Source organism: Rattus norvegicus, chromosome 2, assembly GCF_021556685.1.
Source record: "Rattus norvegicus strain SHRSP/BbbUtx chromosome 2, alternate assembly SHRSP_T2T, whole genome shotgun sequence".
NCBI lineage: Eukaryota > Metazoa > Chordata > Mammalia > Rodentia > Muridae > Rattus > Rattus norvegicus.
In genome coordinates this window covers 93,784,589-93,803,380 of record NC_141535.1, presented here as the reverse complement: position 1 = coordinate 93,803,380, position 18,792 = coordinate 93,784,589, and the positions used below count along the sequence as shown (strand labels likewise).

The window sequence follows — 18,792 nt, the reverse complement described above, 5'->3', positions numbered from 1 at the left end:
AAATGTCCAAATTAATGTTTTTTCTCCCTTATTATTTGAACTCCTAAGAACTGTGGCTTTCACAAACTTATAAAAAATATTTATTCTCTTAGAAAGCATTGCATATTTTGTTTATTAATTTTGTCTCCACTCGTTTTTAAAATGCTATAAAGTAGTACAAGGTACTGGAGAGCATTGGGGTAAAACCCACTGATTGACTCCGGGAGGCTGGCAATTACCTGAAATCCCAGCAGTGGGAAGTGAGATCTCTCTCTCTCTCTCTCTCTCTCTCTCTCTCTCTCTCTCTCTCTCTCCTTCTCTGTCTATCTATCTCTGTCTCGTTCCTCCTGTCCATCCTCCTCCCCTCTCCTTAACCCTCCCCTCCTCATTTTGGTTATTCTAGACAAGATCTCATGTGTAGCCCTGGACAGCCTCAAACTTATTGGTACTGGGATTTTAGGTGTGATCTACCATACCCACCTTTGCTGGTGAGTTTCCTATGAGACCGTGTGATAAACACACTGGTGATAGAAACACACACATTGGTGATAGAAACACACACACTGGTGATAGAAACACACACATTGGTGATAGAAACACACACACTGGTGATAGAAACACACACACTGGTGATAGACACACACACTGGTGATAGAAACACACACACTGGTGATAGAAGCACACACACTGGTGAGAGAACAGACAGACACACAGAACAGGCCCTGACTGACCAATCACAGCAGCTCTCTGCCTGTCTTCTCAGGCCCATCAGTGAAACCAGTGATGATCCACATACCGTCCCTGAGCACACAGAAGACCTTAACCCTCCACGTCATTGTCATCCTCAGTAAAGTGACTGTGACGCCGGCCGACAGCACCAGCTAGCCAGCAGCACATGGCGAGTGGTATTTATAACGTAGTCAGGTGCTCAGAGCACACCTTGGGTACCCTTGCTGCTATAGGGACACTCCCACACACCTCCCTGCTGCCAGTATACTCTCCTAACCAAAATTTGGGGTTGTTTATAATTTGTTGGAGCCATGTGTCAACAGATTCCTTCCAAACTTCTAAGAAGAGCATCACCTCAGATTATTTCTACCACAAAAAGGCCGTCTGTAAACATGTCTCCTGGCTGTTGCTGTTTCTGTTTCGAGCGAGCAGCCAGGTACAGAAGAGTTTTTGTGAGTTTGCAGCTCCTGCTTGTCTGGGCTCTTCTCGTGCTGGTTTAATAAGTAAAGACATTTACTCAGCCACCGAGAAAGGTGATTCTGGATCCTTGTGAAAATCGCAAGCCACACGATCAAAGGCCTCTTGATGTCTTCTGAGGTGACTTCCCCCAAGAATGTAAACACACACTGAATTTGAGGTCAGGAGGTTTCAATGATAAAGGGGCTTTTGCTGTCTGATCTCAAAGCTGCAGTGCTGGGTGCCTCTTCCCTGATGAGACATCCCAAGAGCACAGATGACTCACTTGGCCTGCCTGATTTAACCACGCACAACCGTGCAGATCGGCCCCTGCTGCTTCTCATCTGGCTAAGCAAGACTTAATCGAATGCTAACATGCCTTCTCTCTCTCTCTCTCTCTCTCTCTCTCTCTCTCTCTCTCTCTCTCTCTCTCTCTCTCTCTCTCTCTGCTTGCTCAGGGTATATTTCTTTTTCAGGAGTTCATGGTGTAAAAGAATATTCCCACTTTCCGATGACACAAGGGACACAGATGTCCACAAGCAATTCTTTCTATGTCTCCCTCTCTCAAACAGACCCTACATTTCTAAGTATGAGCACAGCCCATATGGGGTTTGTGCCAAAACAGGTTGTCCTCGGTGAGTTACAGTCTACTTCCGCTGGCTTGTTCTGGGGTGAAGTGGGTTTATGCCCTGTCACTTTTCAGCGAGCCGAGATCAAACCCAGGCCCTCATAAGCTCTAAGCTAGCTCTCTACCGCTAAGCTCGCTCCCAGCCTAGTTACATATTTTAACTTGGTTGTCTCCTACTTCCTGTTCGCTGCTGCAGTGGAAAGAAGAAAAATGAAACAGAAAGTAAGAGGTGGTGGTGTGAAAGGCTGTGGAGGCAGTACTGAAGGCCAGGTGTGGAGATCGGTCCTGTTCCTTATCTTCATGCTCCTCCGCCACCGCCTTTTTAAGCACAGTGCACAGGCCTTTGTTTATCTATACACAGCCTAAAGCTGCTGTTCTCAATCTGAACTGTGTTTAAATGTCATCGAGAAGGTTCTGAAGCTACCTGGGGTAGCACCATGCCCTGTCTTTAGCCAGGATGGCTTAACTGGTGAAGTGCAGATGGGGCAGCATCTTTAAGAACACTCCACATGGGTCGGGACTCAGGGGAGCTTCCGGATTCCTTAATAGTGGGGTTCCCCATTTTGCATCTTCTCCTTGGGAGACTGGGGAAGTCCTGAGGGCTGTTCAGAAAAGAAAAAAAAAAGAAGAAATCCCCACTTCTGTTTTGTGGAAAGGGAGGAGGAGCTGGGGGTGGTCGCCCTGGGAAGCCCCTGGCTCACAGAATTCTCCTAACCTCTCCACAGCTGCTGCCACTGGGGCCTCCCAACGGGTGGGGCCTCCTGCTCCTCCTGACTCCTCAGGGTCTTTCAGGACCTTGGAGGTTTTACAATTGACCTTTTCTCAAGTGAGATTTCAGGGAAGTGATCCTGTGATTTTTTTCATTTGGCACGGCTTGAGAGCCATCTATCCAGCAGCAAGAGGCTTGCGTGGGGCGCATTTCTTAAGCACGATCATAGCACGGTTTACAACTGTCATGGGTGCAGACAAAATGTAACCCACTTTAACACTGCATTTGCACTCCGTCAAGGTCTTGGGGCACTTAGATCCTTTCTAGCAGGTGAAAGTCACTGTAGTGTGCCCACCTGAGGAGCAGGGTGGCAGACACCCATCCTGCCGAGGATTTGTTTATGAAGTAACATCCAACAACGTGTAGCTGAGTGGACTCTACAGATTGTAAATCACTGTTTAGAGACACAATGTTAATATGGTATCGCTTAGATATGGTTTTTTTTTTTAAATCTAGAATCGATCCCAGTTGAGAAGTGCCTCACCTCGGGCTGGGTGTAGCTCACTTCGTGTGTATATCCATTCTCCCCAGGCTGAGGCTGGTCTCTTGATCCTCTTGTCTCCATCTTACCAGAGTGGGGAATTACAATAAATGCCACCATACCCCTAGGCAGTGGCAATCGAGGGAGCATAAGTTGTAGTTGTAGAATCCAAGGTCTCCAAGTCCTGTGCCATTCTTGGATATGAGGTATTAAGGGAAGTCTAAGCAAGAGTGAAGAGGGCCTTCAGAGGGGAGCCACTCTGCTGGGGTGATCCTGAACATTAGGGTGCCTTGAGCATCCCCTTTCTACAATCCCTTCTCATTAGATGGCTGCTAACCACGGAGCATCCCCAGCCCACTGATTACTGATTACAGGGATCTGTTCCCTGGACATTCAGATGTCATTAGACTGACGTGCATCTGAGGCAGGGGCAAATGTCTGCGTTCTTCAACTGACTCTAACGGATGGCTACGCTTGTGAAGCTCTGCCTTTGTGAGAGGCTTGCCCTATCTGGAGCTCTTCCCAGGAGAAGGGCTTGCGCTCACTATCTAGAGACCACCATGTTAATTCCTGTGGGAATTAATACTGCCCTGCTCTGGGACAGGACTGCAGGCTTAAGCCTTACATAGTATCTTACATAACTGCTCATTACATTAAGTTGGTGGATGGATATTCAGAACCCAGCTGTGACAATCTTACCTGTCCTTAGAGTTCTCATCACAGGTGACACGGACTCAAGGTGACTCTGGAACCCAAGGAGAAAACTGATATCTTCACCGAAGCCTTCTCAGGTCAAAGTAGTTTTGCTTCGCCTAAGCATTGAGAATTATATGTCTGCCCACAAGGCAGGCTGTCTTCAGCTTTCCCCCTGCAGATGTTTGTGGCTGGACTCATGCAGCAGACAGTGTGGCCAACTTAGAATATGAATAAGATTGCGGCTGGTTTGCCACGGATTGCTCTCTGTCTTCATCAACTGAAAGCAGGTCTTTGTTCACACTAATGTCAAGATGTGCTTCTTAGCAAGTCAACTAAATGTCTTTGGTACTGTATGTAACAACGCAAGTGCTTAGATATTTATTTTTGCACTGAAATATTTTAAATTTAATTTTATTGTTATTATGCGTGGCAGTCAGAGGAGTGAGTGAGTTGTGAAGCCTTTTTGTATTCTTCTTTGCTATTCTTACATTGAAACAGCAACGGTACAAAGATACAAAGGGGAAGGAAGTCACAGGTGAGAGGGTGATTTGCCGGCAGACAAGGGAAGGAATGTTTCGCTGAAGCAGACACTGGACTGTTTTGCACAAAGGATGTTTTGCTAAAGCAAACACGTAAAAGGACACATGATGCCAAGAAAGACCCAACAGATGGTAGATGATGCTAGATGGTATTGGTACACCTTACCATTGTCTATTGGTCATGATTTGCCAGGACTCCATAGAGAGAACACACAAAACATCTTCTGGTGTTGTGCTGGTGGCTTCTTGGAGCTTCTGCAGACTCGGGCTGATTGGCAAGGCCTGTGGGGGACAGGGATGATGTTTGGAGGGAGCATAAATAAGATTCACAGACAGTGACAGGGCTAGGCTTGCTTGCATAGCTAGCTTTACGATGCTTCTTGGTCTCATCTTTGCTGAGAGAGGCACAGCCGAGAACTCCTGGTAACCCTGGTGGTCCTGGTGGTCGGAGGACTTGTGCCGACTCAACTGAGGCCTGGCTAACTCTGCTAGGCCGAGCCACTGCTGCTCTTTCATGTCTGCTCTCCGGACACTACCAAGCTGGAGTGTGCATATGTTCATAAAGTGTTTGCGAGTAGATCGAGCTGCTGCCGTGGCTGATTCCCGTAAAGTGGACTGCTAATTTCCTGACAACGCAAATGAGATTTGCTCCAAAAAACAATTTCTGAACAGGTCCACCTCCCCCCTGTATCCTAATAACGTTTCATTTCCATTACCTCTGGTGGGTTAAAATCGAAGTTAAAGCATTTAAAAACCATTATTAGGGTTTAAAAAAATCAAAGCCACGCCTTACAGACTACCGTACTGGTGGCCAGCCTTAGCCGTCTGTCCCAAAGCATCGTTGCTCTTGTTAACTGAGTTCACAGCTAGTTGCGAGCTATTAAGATTGGGATCTGTAACTTTTCCTTCCCAGTCAGCAGGAGGACTGGATTTGTAGAAAAGCATCAATAAGTATTCAGCTTAGTTAACTGGATAGTAATATTATCAGCAGAAAGATCTAGTCAAGTCTTGCCAGAGCTACTTTTTAAGCAGTGTTTTAAGAGAAACTATACTTTTCTTTCTCTCCTTTGTATGTAACAGAACACGAGCTGGTACAATAATTCGAGGAGGAAAGACTTCAGTTTATGCACCAAATATGCTAAGAAAACCTTTGCGACTCCTTATGTTCATTCGGCATTAAAACTGCCTCGTTTAAAGTAACCCAGGACAGACAGGCCTAGCGTGGCTCCCGTTCTTCAAGGATAAGAAAGCTCCAGCCCTTTTTGCAGGGCCCCTTGGCTGATGCCGGCAGATGACCTCTGGGCTTCTACAATTACACTGGATTCCTTCTTTACACTCCTGGGCTTCGTCTCACTGGGCTTCTCTGGCCCAGGCTGGCCCAGAGATCGTCCCACCTCTGTCTCCCCGGAACTGAGATTACACCTGGCCCATGGAGGTGGCTTTCTGTCTTTGTACTATCATTAGCACTCCATAAAGGACATCATCCTCAGACCTACGTCCATGTATGTTTGATGGGGCAGGAAACACAACTGAAACTTCTCTCATCTGGCTATGGGCTCCTTAAGTTAGGGCTGGGGTACAGTTTAATGATACAATTCTTGCCCAGCATGCTGGAGACTCTAGATTTGATCTTTAGCACAATTAATTAATTAATTAATTAATTAATTAAAAGTCTAATTACTAATTAATTAAAGTCACTGGACTGGGAGTGTAGTTCAGTAGCAGAATACTTGTGGAAGTATATGGAAGGTGTAGGTTTCTTTCCTCTTTTTAAAACACAGTTAAAATTTTTACAAACTGCATTATAAATAAAAATGTCCTTGAAATAAATAAAACCAACCAGGCTTAGTTCCTAATACTACCAAAACAAAAAGAGAAGAAAAATGAAAGTAAGCAAATGCTTTAAAAAAAAAAAATCTACCTGGCAGTGGTAACCCACACTTTTAATCCCACACTCAGGAGGCAGAAGCAGGCAAACCTCTAAGTTTGAGGCCAGCCTGATCTACATAGAGAGTTCTAGGACAGCCTGGGCTACACAGAAAAACCCTATCTTGAAAAACAAAACACAACAAACAAACAAACTGTACAAACGCAGTAATCATTTATCACGGCTCTATCCTTCAAACCGTGTGATTTTTAAGGCATAAGTGTATTCTCGTGTCCCTCAGCCGAGGAACCCGGAACTAAGTGTCCAAGTAAGCATGAACGCTGCCTTATCTGTTCTCGAAGACTCTTGGAGTTCAGCTATTTTTCAGTAATGAAACACCTGCCATCCTGGAGGCTGCCCCAGGAGGCACTGGTGAAGTGGGAGAGGGTGGGGCAGCAAAGATCGCCTGAGTCCCCGGGAGAGCATCTGCAGATGCCTTTGACAGCAGTCATTTGCTCCTTTGCTTCCTCAGGCTGTGGAGGTTCTAGGGCAGAGGGGAAACGGCAGTTTCATTCTTTCAAATCACAGACTCCTTCATCCCCTTGGAAAGGTTTGGATGCACTCAACCTTCCATTTAAGGTAACTCTCAGCACTTTGACAGACAGTACAAAGAGTAAATGGTAAATTAAAATTGGGAACGGGTAGTCTGACATGAATTCACTTTCTTGTGTATGGGAGCAGAGCCTTAACGGACAACAGGCCAGATGTTCCAGAAAGTTCTTCCTGTAAGCTCCCAACTCCCCACCCCACCCCTCTCCCCCAGGCTTTTGGTCTATCTGAGCAGGGCAGGCCCACAGTGCCTAGGCTTATAGCATATGTGTTTTGAAGTGCAAAAGGGGAGAGAAAAGAGAGTAATTGACTAGATTACTTGGTAAAACCTTAAATTAAGCCTCTACACACACAATTAAAAAACCAAAACCAAAACCGAAAGTCTCTGTGTGGTGGGATGTCTAGGGATTCTGTTATAAACTAGCCTTAAGTTGTTGGGTGTCAACATCTTGAGTCAGGCCTGGGGAGGGAGCTCAGCTGTTGCATTGCCTGTTACACATGACGCCACTCGGGAGGTACAGGGAGGATGGTCAGACGTTCCAAGTTGTACCCAGCCTGGGATACTTGAGTTTGTGTAGACTCTTACTCTTGATTGAGCTACATTTTAAAATTATTGTGCTTTGGGGGAGGGTTTCATTGTGCTGCCCTGGCTGTCTGGGAACTTGCTCTGTACACCAAACTGGCCTCAAACTCAGAAATCTGGGATTAACGGTATGCACCCCCACTACATAGGGAACTATATTGTTATTTGAATTTTGAGACAGGACCTTTCCAAGTTACCTATGTTAGACTTGAAATCCTCCTATAGTCTAGGCAAGTCTCAAATTTGGGATATTCTTGCCTTAGTCTCTCCAGTATTATAAGTGAATATTACCACACCTGACCAATTTTTTAAAAAAAAAAAACTTAGATGAAAGAGAGAATTATACCAATAATTTTACTTCCACTCCTTGAACCTCAATATATCCAACACACCGGATATGAGGCCTTAAAATGAATACCCGCAGCTTTTAGGTGGCCAATATTGACGTTAAGGTACAATGTAGTTTATTAAGCAATTACAATTGGGAAGTGGTCCCCAGTGCATTTAGTCATTGAGGAAATCTTCACTTCTATGTAGGTGGAGTATACGCGTGGACCACAATAACATGTGAAATACATGCTTTCTGAAAATGTGCATTGCGAGTTCCACTCACGTTTCACAGACCTAGTTCTTTGTCGACCCATCTTTGACTATACAAAGTCTGAGTCCACAGGCGCCAGAACTGGGCTGCTCTGGAAAGCAAATTGTCTCTTTCATTTCCTGCTGGCCTCTGAATAGGGGTACTACCTCCCAAAATTTAACTAATTATATAGAAATTTCTGATCAGACTTGAGAAAAACTGAGAGAATACCTAGGAAGCAGGCCTCTAGCCCCAGCAGTCCCAGAGCTCCCCAAGACCACAAACACTGGGGAGGCCAAACGCTCCCCTTCTCCTCTCTGCGGTACACCAGCACAGGAAAGACAACTGGAGCCAGAGGGATCTGAGAGAGAACCTCACCTTCCCACTCAGCTGTGTTCTTTTAAACTTCTTCCTTTCCATCATTTACCACCTATGTACACGTCTCGTGGACACTGGCTTTGTCTGGCTGCTGCTGCGCTGGCTTTAGGATCCTCGTGTGTGTTCATCCAGTTCACTGCGGGGCGTCCTGCACGATTCTCTTTAGTTGTGTCTCTGTTTATTTCTCAGTTGCAACTTTCCGTACTGTGCGATCCCTGAAATCTGTGGACCCCAACAGTATCCCAACTTTCCTCTCTAGCTTTACCCACCTTGATCTTTTCTTTTCTTCAAAATTGATCTATTTTTTTTATCGTTATCCTTACCCACTTTACCTTTCCAAGACTGATGTAACGCTAAATCGTGATTATCTTTTCAAAGTCAACGGAAGGCTCAACCCTGATTCTTACCTACTTATTTCCTACCCATTCTTAATCTTATTACTAAGATCTGAGTATGTGATAGAGTACCCTTGGTTGTTTCTTCCCCGACAACTTTCCCAAGTCTAAGGGGCAGGGGTTCTTCATTGGCTGGTATGACAGATGCACAGTGGTGATGCCCCTCACCTACGGTTGTCCCCCAGGGATGCCTACGCAGATGACATATAGCTTGTACCAGTCACCTGGAGCTTCTGGTCTGAGGAATCATTTTCTAAATCATCATTATTACATACAAATCCCATCTGAACATTGCAAATTTTGTCAACTGAAAACATATATATTCGATAAAAATTAAGCCAAGCAAAGAAAAAAACATTGGATGTATAAGTCTTGATGAAACAACATAAGAAATGTGAGAAAATAATATGACCTAATTCTTCAAAACTTACTGTTTTACAGCCATGTTGTCTAGTGAATGTGAGCTAGATGACATCACAGACATAATCATCAACATTTCCAAAGTCCAAGCAGTCAAATGAAGTAGAGAAGGTGATGGGTGATGTGAAGGAGGAATTCAATACCAAGAACTCCTCAGGAAAACCAGGCTGACACATTGGAAATAAGGGAGCATAGACGTGGAAAATCTTAGCAGCGGAAAGAACAAAAGAGAGGACAGAGTCTAAGCTTGAAGACAAAGTCAAGAACCGGAACAGAACAGCAAGATCAAGAGGAGATGATAAAAGGTATCAGCTGGGCTTGCAAGATATGCAGAGCAACCTGCAAAGTCCAGGTTGACCAGTTGTACGCAGAGAAGAATGAGAAGAATCTCATTCTAAATACACAGACAACCTTCTCAAAGGATTTTAACAAAATTCCCCAGAGTTAGGAAAAAAAGATGCCAATCCACCAGGCAAGGAAATATTTAATTCACCAAACGGACAAAACCAGAAAAGAACCTCCCTGATCAGGTTGTAATTAAAACATTAAATATATAGCCCTCCCCCAATGTATATTGAGATCAGCAAGAGAGAAACACCAAGTCACATGCGAGGCAGGGCCATGAGCAGAATACTTTGAAAGCCAGAGAGGCTTGGAATGATGCCTTCTAGGTTCTGAAAGCCAACAACTATCCCAAAATACTATTCAGCAAAGATTTCTCTCACAATTGAAGGAAATAAGAAATTCTTATAAAATAAAGGAATTTCTGACAACTAAGCCAGCTCTTACTGAAGCTATTTGAAAGAATTCCACAGAAAAGCAATACAAAGAATCCGCAAGGCCACAAGAAAGAATAAACCAACCTAAAATAATAATAAGGAGGAGAAAAAGAGTCCCCAAACCACAAAAATCACCAAAAATATCAGCAATAAATACATACATTTAGAGTTTCAGTAAGAACTCTAAATTATCACTGATCTCAATTCCCGAGTCAAAGACATAGACTGGAGCTGAGGAGAGCCTGGTGGTTAGAAGTACATGCTACTCTTACAGAGAGCTTACCTTTTGTCCCCAACACCTATGCTGGTCGGGTGGCTCACAAGTGCAGGTAACTCCAGCTTTAGGAAATCTTATGCTCTCCTCTGGCCTCAGCAGGTGCCTATGCTTGTGTCATGTACACATAAGTAGACACACACACACACACACACACACACACACACACACACACACACGCGCGCGCGCGCGCGCACTCAACCAATAATTACAAACCAAATATAAATTGTTTTTTAAAAATGCAGACCAGTAGGTAGGGTCAAAAATAAAGAGCCATCTATTTGCTGCTTCTAAGAAACCTACCTCACCACAAAGGACAAACAGTGCTTTAGGGTGAAAGGGCAAAGAAGGGTATTCCAAGCAAAGGGATCTATGATAGAAACAGCATATTGTTCTCCTAATCCTGACAAAATAGACTGCATACCAAAGCAAGTGAGAAAAATGGTCACTTCATACTGACTACCAGTCACTCAGCCAAGGGACCAGTAATCTTCTAAACACATATGCTCACAATACATGGGCATCTCATGCCATAAAGCAAGAGCTACTACAGGGAGTCACAGATCAGCCCCAATACAACAGTAGCAGTGGCTTGACTACTCCAGTCTCACCTATTAATCCTGACAAAAGTAAACAGAGATATAAACTAAATGACATCACTGGTCAAATGGACTGAACAGACATCTGCAGAGCATTCCATCCAAATATTGCAAAAAGCACAGTTTTCTCAGTGTCTCATGGGACTTTATTAGGACACAAAGCAAGTCTTAACCAAAGGAAACTTGAAATAACTCTTTGTATTCTGTCTGATCACAATACAACTAGACTACAAATCAACGGCAAGAACACATATGAACTTATACATGTTAAACAATACAACATACTATGGAGCATGAGTGGGACCTTGAATAAATTAAGGAGGAAATAAAATATTTCTAGGATTGAATGAAAATGAAAACACAACACATCAGAACCTATGTGATACAATGAAAGCCATCCTAAAAGGAAAATTTACAGCTTTAAGCACTCTATTAAGAAACCACAGAGGCCAGGAGTGCGTGCTTTTAATCCCACGAATTGGGAGGCAGAAGCACGTGAATCTCTGTGAGTTTGAGACCATCATGGTTCACACGGTGAATTCCAGGTCAGAGGGGCTACATAGTGAGACCCTGCCTCAAAAAGAAAAAGGGAAAGTAACAAAACCTGCATAGAGTGATCTCCATGCACGTTAAAGCTGAGGAAAGGAAGCACAGCCTAATAACAGCCAAATAACAATCAACCATTAGCAGCAGGTCAGAAATTCATACAATGAACATGAACGTGTATCTAAAGAGTCAATGGTGCAGAGTCGGTTCTCTGAAAAGACAGATATGACTGACACACGCTGAGCCAAGAGAGGACCGAAATTAACCAAATTAGAGGAGAAAAGGAGGCTGTTGTAAGATGTGCTAACAAAATTCAAAACATCCTCGGGTCTTATCTTGAAAACAAATATTCCACTAAATTGGAAAATCTAAAAGAAATGAATAAATTTCTAGGTACATATGAGTTACTAAAATTAAGTTAAGAGGAGAGCAACAATTTAAACTGGTTGATAAGCAGTGAATCAAAGCAATAATTAAAGAATTTAAAAAGAGCTTAAAATTTAAACTTAAAAAGAGCTCAGGTCCAGGTGGATTCACTGGTGTGAATTTCAACAGTTCTTCAAAGAACTACCGCCAATGCCTCTCAAACTAGTCCATAAGTTAAGAAAGGGAGGGGCAGTAACAGTCTCATTCTCCAGCGTTGGTAGTGTCTGATACGAACAGCAGGTAAAGAAGATACAACAACAACAAAAAGTTACACATGAATTTGTCTGATGAACTTAAACACAAAAATTCCCAACAAAACATTGTTAACCAAATTCAAGAACATATCTAAAAGATTATTCACCATGATCAAGTTTTCTTTATTCCATAAATGCAGGGCTGGTTTAATATATGTAAATCAATAAGTTAATAAGTTATGTAAATGGGTTCAAGGACACAAATCACTGGATCATCTCTATAGATGCAGCTTTGACAAAACCTAACACCCTGTTAAAAAGTCCTGCAGAAACTAAGAATAGAAGGCAAGGAGCATATCTCAACATAATAAGAGCTTTATATGACATACCTACAGCTAACAGCATATTAAATGGGGAGAAACCATTCCCTCTGATATCAAGAACAAGACGAAGGTGCCCACTCCCTTTATCTGTATTCATTATAGTGTTGGAAGTCTTAGCCAGAGTGGTAAGACCAGGGAAGAAACTCAAAGTGACACATTGAGAAAGGAAGAAGTCAGACTGTCTCTCATTTGCAGCTGATATGATTCTATTTGTATTAGGGTCTCTTATAGATATCTGGTCTAAAAGTCAGATGACTTTTAAAACTAATGATGATCTTCAGCAAAGTAGCAGGGCACAAAATTAATACATGAAAACTACTCGTCCTCCTATACATACCAATGACAAATTGTAAAAGGAGTTAGGGAGACAGTCCCATTCACAGCGAAACAGAACCAAACACCCTTGGGAAAAACCAACTAACCAACATTGCGAAAGATCTCAGCAATGAGAACTTGAAAGCAATGAAAAGAAATTGAGGAAGATACCAGAACAGGAAAGACTCCCCAGTCTCATGGGTCTGAAGAATCGAAATTGTAAAAACGGCTGTTATTGAAAACAGTATACAGATTCAATGCACCCACAATCAAATTCTAGGGACATTATCCAGAAAAATATTTTCAAAAATTAAAATTCCAGCGGGAGCACAAGAAACTCGCATAGTTAAAACAACCCTAAAAGAGATTACGGCTCGATATCTCACTGTACCTGATTTCAAGTTTACGCCGAAGAACCATAATGATAAAGGCATGACCCAGACCAACGCACTAGAACACCCACTTAAAAGGCCTTACAACTACAGCTGTCTAAATTTCAACAAGGACATCAAAAACCCACTTTGAAGAATAAACAAGCTCCTCAACAAATGGGGTTGGGGAAGCCAGAGAGATGCACATGTCGAAAACGAAACTAAACCCTTATCTTTCAACTCACACGAAAACCAGCTCTGCGGGGATCAAGGCCCTCTTGACAGAGCTGAAACTACCAAACATCTAGAAGAAAAAGCAGATAAAACAAGTCAAGCTGGAGGCCAGACCGGAACGTTATCAACGGACGTCTTATTGGTAAGAAAACAAGGATAATACTCGATAAATGGAATCTCAGGAAATCAGAGCTTTTGCATAAGCAAGGAAACTGTCAATCAAATGAAGTAACAGCGTGCAGAGTGGGAGAAAACCTTTGCCAGCTATAAATCTGACATACAATTAGTATCTAGAATATACAAAAAACATCAAGAAAAATTTTAAAAATCAAGGAAACAAGCCACTAAAAATAGATGGGTCATGGAACTCAACACAGTTCTCAAAAGAAGAAACATAAGTGAGTATAAGACATTTAAAGGGGTGTTCAATATCATTGGCCATCGGGAAAATGCAAACAAAAAGTACTTTGAGATCCATCTCGCTGCAGTCAGAATGCACATCATAAAGGCAAGAATGGTAACGCACGGAGGCAAGGATATGGGGAAGAAGCATCCCTTCGTCATTGTTGCTGGGGTGCAGACTCCCTTAGCCATCAGCGAATCAGTGTGGAAGTTCCTCAGAAAGCTAAAAATAGGGGTAGTGTGTGATGGAGCTTTGCCACTCCTGAACACATACCCCAAGGACTCCATAGCCCCAGTGGAGGGATCCGCTCATCCCTGTCCATTATTTCTCTGTTCACAGTGACTAGGAAATGGTATCAGCCTGTGTGCTCCCCGCCCGATGGGTAGATAATGAAAGCGGAATACACACTCACAACAGAATTTTATGCAGCTAGTAAGAAAAAAAGAAAACAAGCCAGGCATGCTAGCACACACCTTTAATCCTAGCACTCACAGGGCAGAGGAAGGTGGATCTCTGGGTTCAAGGCCAGCCTGGTCTGCAGAGCAAGTTCTAGGACAGCCAGGGCTACACAGAGAAACCCTGTCTTGGAAAACAAGAAACAGCAAAAAAGAAATCAAAACAAAACATGTGACAATAACAACCAAAAAAATCCATAAAAATGAAAGAAAAATACAACTGTGAAATTTGCAAGAAAATGGTTGGAACTAGATATTCTCCTATCCTAAGTGAGGTGCCTTAGTGCTAGAAAGACAAATACTGTGTGTACTCCTCATATGTGAATCCTAGCTTAGAATTCTTAGATTTGTGTATTTAAAGAACCTAGGAAGATGGAGAGGAATGGGTGGGAAAGAAGAGAGAAGTCTTAAGGGGAGAAGAGATACTAGAACACATATGAGAGTGGAGAGGGGACACTGGGTGGGAGGGAACAGTCTATGCAGGACGGGTGTACAAGCAAAATGTATCCACTGTGCAGTCTGGCCATGCAGGAGAGCAGTGAGTTCACCAAAGCTAAAGATGTAGGAAAACCCCACTCCTTTGAAAGCTAATCTAAAAATAGCATTAAAAGTTAGAAGTGGTCTGAGCATAGAAGCTTTGCATAGGTAGACAATTCCCCCCAGAAAACACAGATTATTGCATGGAAATCTCAGTAGCAGGGATGATAGACTTCCCTGTGAGTTATTCACCAGAAGTCTCCAAAGCAGCACGTGTGATTGGCATTGTTCTTGGTCACCCACCAGAACTAGGCGGTACCAGGACGCTGTTGCTGGAGACACAATGTACTTTGGTTGCAGGATATAGAGAGATCATGGCAGAGCTCCCTTGAGAACTTCTTCCCTGCTGATAAGCTTTCATAGTCCCCGAATGTCCTGTGCAGGACGGTGAGGGAGAACAGACATGAGTGATATCCTTGCAGCCAACTCTTTCGGCTACAACATTAACCTGCCAAGCATGCCAATTGCCCAATTGTTTTGGGATCTGATTTGAGGTCTGATCCACAGGAAGGAATTCAGGTCTATTACTATAAAACTCGCCCAAAGCCCATAACTTTGAAGGTCATAGACCCTAGGGATTGCATGCCGTCAAACTGCCTTCTAAATATTTGTGTGTATAAGCATAGCTGACTGCCACCCTTGACCTTGGCCAGAGAAGCTTTCTCTTCAGTGGTCAGCAATTAACGCAGACACTTATAACTGGCCAAACTGCTGATCATCATTTTTTTTTTGCTCAGCTCAAAATGGAACATTTAAAGCAATATCTCCCCACCCCCAACCAAGACTCAGGGACCATTATGGAAGAGGGACAACATGGCCACCGTACCTGTGGACTCACTGTAGCTGCTATGATTACCTATGGGATCAAGTCAACAAAACAGTTGACGTCCCGACAGGCAGCACCAACTCGAGTTGGTGTGTTAGCAACAAATTCAGGCAAGAATAGAAGAGGAAGGCTGCATGTCGGAGGTGCCTGGGAGAACTGGGAGGAAGGAACTGAGGGTCCGTATGACCAAAGGGAATTGTTTTCATGTAGGAAATTGTCAACGAGCAGGTGAAAGTCCATTAGAGGGAGAACAAGAGAAGAAGGAATACAAGTTAATATATAAGAAGAGAAATGATGGGGTTGGGGATTTAGCTCAGTGGTAGAGCGCTTGCCTAGGAAGCGCAAGGCCCTGGGTTCAGTCCCCAACTCCGGAAAAAAAAAAAAAAAAGAACCAAAAAAAGAAGAGAAATGATAACTTATTTCAGGTGATATGATTCGCTCTGTACAGATGAACATCATGAGCATTCTTGCAAGGACTTTTCTTACAAGCAGTTAGGAAAAGAATAACAGAAGATTTTCCTTTAATAGTAATGCCAACAATAAAAAAGCATATCCAGGAATAAACTCAAATATGTAAGAATTATGTGTTGGGAAGTGTAGCTGGAGAGAAGCTGTTTTAAGTCCAGTGTAACAGTTGTATGTATTTCTTTACGTCATTTCATCAGTGTGACGCAATATAAATACATGAGATTTGTTGATGTTATTGCTGCAGTTGTTCAGGGTCTTTTCTTTGAGATAGGTTTATGTAGCCCAGGCTAGCCTCAAAAACAAAGTCTTCCCGTGACTGCTTCTCAAATGGTAATCTCCTTGAGGAAGCAAAAAAAAACCTACAAAATTCATAGGTTCATCGAGAACAATGAGGAGAAAAGGTTGGTAGAGCACTTAGTTGCTCAGGGAAAGCCTTGGGTCTAACCTGTAGACCACATGAACTTGGCATGGTGGTACATAGCCGTAATCCAGGACCTGTGAAGTGGAGCAGGATGATCACAAGTTCAAGGTTATTTTTCATTACATAGAATTCAGTTCAGCCTGGTACAAAAGACCCTGGTGTGCTGGCTCACATCTGTAATTCCAATACTCTGGAAGCTGAGGCAGGAGGATTTCTGGGAGTTCTAGAACACCATGAGCGATATAAGAAGTCCTCACAACAACAGCAACAACAACGACAGTGACAAGGACAACAACGAAAGAGCTCGGGAAGAAAGGAGAGCCACCCAGCCCTGAATGCCGCGGCCCCTCCTCACCCAGTGCAGTCAGGCCCTGCTTCACCCAAGGCTCCCATGGAAGCAGGTCTGAGACCGTCTTTAAAGGTTCATTCATCGAAGGAGAGAAGCACCGGCGAGAAAGGAGGGCTGATTGAGGTAACCTGCAGAACTCCTCAGACTCCGAGTGGGAACAGGGCAGTCATTCTCAGTATCATCACAGGTGGAGAGCAAACCCTGTCCAGCCTTGACTCGGACAGAGCTGAGTAATGCAGAAAAATGGCCTCGAAGCGGCTACTGTGTGCAGTCTTCCATCTGGGACTCCCTTGTTGCTGCTGCTGTATCTGTGTACATGAGTACTTAGACACACCATGTGACCCTGCCACTCACACGTGACCAGCTATGTGAAATGAACAAGTACTTCAATAAATAAGTGTGACACAAAGGAAGAGAGAAAGGAGAAGGGAGGGGAGGAGAGTATGGGGTGGGGCGGGGGGAACAGGAGAGATCTAAGTCTTTTGCTGCCTTGCTGCTGTCATCTGTGGTAAGCTGAGGCAGTCACCCTGGAGTGGATGCCCACAGAGTTCCCTGGCGGAAAAGGCCAATCCCATTACAGCCGTCTCTCCTGGGCAGTCTGCTGCAAACAGACTAAACTCTTTGGACAACGGCCTTGGAGCTACCTTTTCCAGCCAATCAGCTACTGCCAGTCCTCCACTGGTCTGGCACTGGTCGCTTAGGCATTTCTCGGTTGACTCAGACTCCTCCAGATGCCTACTTCCTTGCCTCCCTTTGTGACTGGCTGAAGCTCCAGACAGGCCCACGGCCTCATCTAAATCCAAGTCTTCTGCAGAGCTTTCAATGTCCTGAAGATCTCACACAGAGACCTCTGTCTCTGCGGGCACACCCCAAGGAGTGCTTACCAAAACAGGCCCCTGATGTTCTCTCTGCCCCAGTGGAACCCCAACGGGATTGTGGCCTCAACCTCTCCATTCAATATGTACTTGTTGAGAAGACAACCGTGAGAGGTTCTGAGGGACCTTATCCCAACCTATGATAAGCATGTGGGTGGTGCGTGCCATTTAACCATTCTGTGATGCATACATATCTGAAAACATCATATTGCATACACAACTATGGCTTTTCGGTCAATTAAAATAAATTCATTAATTTAAAAGTGTTTGTTAAATAAGCAATTATGTACACAAGTAAGTATAATTAGCAAATTTGTTAAGGTCTATTTACTCTGCCTTTCAAGGTTTATTTAATATGCTCTGCTTTGAATAAAGGTACTTAGCTGCTTTCTCTTAAAGCTAAACAAATACATATTATCCTCCCATAGGGTTGTGGTGTGACACAGTACCGTGCAAGTGTGTGTGAGTGTGTGTGAGTGTGTGTGTTCACACAAGTGCAGGTGCCAGAGGCATCAGACCTCCTGGATAGAGTGACCTGAATCTGGTTCTCCAAAGAGCAGAGCACACTTCTAACTGCTGAGTCATTTGTTTTCTAATACGAACTTACATATTCAGTGGTGCTGGGGGCCAAATCCATGGTCTTGTGCATGCAAGACGAACACTGGACCACTGAAATACAGTCCAGCCCTGAGCTCAGTAAATTTTATTGATTTAAACTGACATGTGCTGTTTAGTGTTTTGTTAACAGAAACCAGGGTATCATCAGAGATTAGGGAACCTCAAATAAGAAAATGCCCCATCAGATTGGCCTGTGGGCAAGTCAGTGGGGCCATTGCTTAATTAAGGAGTGATGGGGGGGGGGGGCAGCCTACTATGGGCTGGATCACTCCTGAATGGTATGCGAAGCATTTAATTTCTCTTGCAGAGGACCAGGGTTCAACTCCCAGCACCTACGTGGTGGCTCACAACTATCTGTAACTCCAGTTCTAGGGGCTCCAATAGGAATACACATTGTGTACATTCATGCATTCAGATAAGATACTCAATAGCATAAATGAAATAAATTTAAGGAAAAGAGAGAGAGTGAACAAGCCACAGAGCAAGGCAGTGAGCAGCAGTGCTCCACGGCCTCGGTGAGCAGCAGAGCTCCACCGCCTCGGCTTCAGATTCTCCCCTGTCTCAGTTCCTGCCCTGACTTCCTTTTATGATAGACTGTAGACTGTATGAG

At 43.8% G+C, this 18,792-nt stretch overlaps 1 long non-coding RNA gene across 2 annotated transcripts in view; it reads right to left on the bottom strand.

Annotated features, from left to right (window-relative positions):
* Positions 1 to 4,409: 4,409 nt before the first annotated feature.
* LOC147996172 (uncharacterized) overlaps positions 4,410 to 18,792 on the bottom strand; it is a 56,418-nt gene continuing 42,035 nt past the window's right edge. For both annotated transcript variants that reach the window (XR_015671305.1, XR_015671306.1), the window contains exon 5: positions 4,410 to 4,559. This is a non-coding gene — a long non-coding RNA (uncharacterized LOC147996172). The remainder of the gene's footprint in view (positions 4,560 to 18,792) is intronic.